We start from the raw sequence: 3032 nt of genomic DNA, 5'->3' as shown, positions 1-3032 counted from the left end.
ATAAGGGCACTTTACTCTTGACATTTTACGGTTTTTTCAATTTTCTGAAAAATCCTATCATTAGATTTTTTTAAGAATACGATATTCTTGCTTAACTAACGTTTCTACATAGGGATTAAGCATTTAGAACGAAATCTAATGTCAGAAAATGGCACTTTACTCTTGACATTTTTCGGTTTTTTCAATTTTCTGGGAAATCCTATCATTAGATTTTTTTAAAAATACGATATTCTTGCTTAACTAACGTTTTTACATAGGGATTAAGTATTTAGAACGAAATCTAATGTAGGAAAATGGTACTTTACTCTTGATCGGTACGTTGGGACTTTGAAAATATTCGGGCGTACGCGGCGCGCTCGGCGCTTCGAACAGCTCCGGTGTCCCCATTATTTTCGATTTACGGCTAAAATAAATTTTTCTAATTTTTTTCAATAACATATTCCTGCTAAAATAACTTTTTTACATAGGGATTAAGCATTTAGAACGATACATTGTTTAAAATAAGGGCACTTTACTCTTGACATTTTACGGTTTTTTCAATTTTCTGAAAAATCCTATCATTAGATTTTTTTAAAAATACGATATTCTTGCTTAACTAACGTTTCTACATAGGGATTAAGCATTTAGAACGAAATCTAATGTCAGAAAATGGCACTTTAGTCTTGACATTTTACGGTTTTTTCAATTTTCTGGGAAATCCTATCTTTAGATTTTTTTAAAAATACGATATTCTTGCTTAACTAACGTTTTTACATAGGGATTAAGCATTTAGAACGAAATCTAATGTAGGAAAATGGTACTTTACTCTTGATCGGTACGTTGGGACTTTGAAAATATTCGGGCGTTCCAATCGCTCGTCTGTTGCATCATAGCGCGTCTCGGCGCAATCGACCGATTCGCTCGATCCATTATTTTCGATTTACGGCTAAAATAAATTTTTCTGATTTTATTCAATAACATATTCCTGCTTAAATAACTTTTTTACATAGGGATTAAGCATTTAGAACGATACATTGTTTAAAATAAGGGCACTTTACTCTTGACATTTTACGGTTTTTTCAATTTTCTGAAAAATCCTATCATTAGATTTTTTTAAGAATACGATATTCTTGCTTAACTAACGTTTCTACATAGGGATTAAGCATTTAGAACGAAATCTAATGTCAGAAAATGGCACTTTACTCTTGACATTTTTCGGTTTTTTCAATTTTCTGGAAAATCCTATCATTAGATTTTTTTAAAAATACGATATTCTTGCTTAACTAACGTTTTTACATAGGGATTAAGTATTTAGAACGAAATCTAATGTAGGAAAATGGTACTTTACTCTTGATCGGTACGTTGGGACTTTGAAAATATTCGGGCGTACGCGGCGCGCTCGGCGCTTCGAACAGCTCCGGTGTCCCCATTATTTTCGATTTACGGCTAAAATAAATTTTTCTAATTTTTTTCAATAACATATTCCTGCTAAAATAACTTTTTTACATAGGGATTAAGCATTTAGAACGATACATTGTTTAAAATAAGGGCACTTTACTCTTGACATTTTACGGTTTTTTCAATTTTCTGAAAAATCCTATCATTAGATTTTTTTAAAAATACGATATTCTTGCTTAACTAACGTTTCTACATAGGGATTAAGCATTTAGAACGAAATCTAATGTCAGAAAATGGCACTTTACTCTTGACATTTTTCGGTTTTTTCAATTTTCTGGGAAATCCTATCATTAGATTTTTTTAAAAATACGATATTCTTGCTTAACTAACGTTTTTACATAGGGATTAAGCATTTAGAACGAAATCTAATGTAGGAAAATGGTACTTTACTCTTGATCGGTACGTTGGGACTTTGAAAATATTCGGGCGTTCCAATCGCTCGTCTGTTGCATCATAGCGCGTCTCGGCGCAATCGACCGATTCGCTCGATCCATTATTTTCGATTTACGGCTAAAATAAATTTTTCTGATTTTATTCAATAACATATTCCTGCTTAAATAACTTTTTTACATAGGGATTAAGCATTTAGAACGATACATTGTTTAAAATAAGGGCACTTTACTCTTGACATTTTACGGTTTTTTCAATTTTCTGAAAAATCCTATCATTAGATTTTTTTAAAAATACGATATTCTTACTTAACTAACGTTTCTACATAGGGATTAAGCATTTAGAACGAAATCTAATGTCAGAAAATGGCACTTTACTCTTGACATTTTTCGGTTTTTTCAATTTTCTGGGAAATCCTATCATTAGATTTTTTTAAAAATACGATATTCTTGCTTAACTAACGTTTTTACATAGGGATTAAGCATTTAGAACGAAATCTAATGTAGGAAAATGGTACTTTACTCTTGATCGGTACGTTGGGACTTTGAAAATATTCGGGCGTTCCAATCGCTCGTCTGTTGCATCATGGCGCGTCTCGGCGCAATCGACCGATTCGCTCGATCCATTATTTTCGATTTACGGCTAAAATAAATTTTTCTCATTTTATTCAATAACATATTCTTGCTTAAATTACTTTTTTACATAGGGATGAAGCATTTAGAACGATACATTGTTTAAAATAAGGGCACTTTACTCTTGACATTTTACGGTTTTTTCAATTTTCTGAAAAATCCTATCATTAGATTTTTTTAAGAATACGATATTCTTGCTTAACTAACGTTTCTACATAGGGATTAAGCATTTAGAACGAAATCTAATGTCAGAAAATGGCACTTTACTCTTGACATTTTTCGGTTTTTTCAATTTTCTGGGAAATCCTATCATTAGATTTTTTTAAAAATACGATATTCTTGCTTAACTAACGTTTTTACATAGGGATTAAGCATTTAGAACGAAATCTAATGTCAGAAAATGGCACTTTACTCTTGACATTTTTCGGTTTTTTCAATTTTCTGGAAAATCCTATCATTAGATTTTTTTAAAAATACGATATTCTTGCTTAACTAACGTTTTTACATAGGGATTAAGTATTTAGAACGAAATCTAATGTAGGAAAATGGTACTTTACTCTTGATCGGTACGTT

Source organism: Megalopta genalis, unplaced genomic scaffold, assembly GCF_051020955.1.
Source record: "Megalopta genalis isolate 19385.01 unplaced genomic scaffold, iyMegGena1_principal scaffold0047, whole genome shotgun sequence".
Classification (NCBI taxonomy): Eukaryota; Metazoa; Arthropoda; class Insecta; order Hymenoptera; family Halictidae; genus Megalopta; species Megalopta genalis.
Note: the sequence above shows the minus strand (reverse complement) of the source record.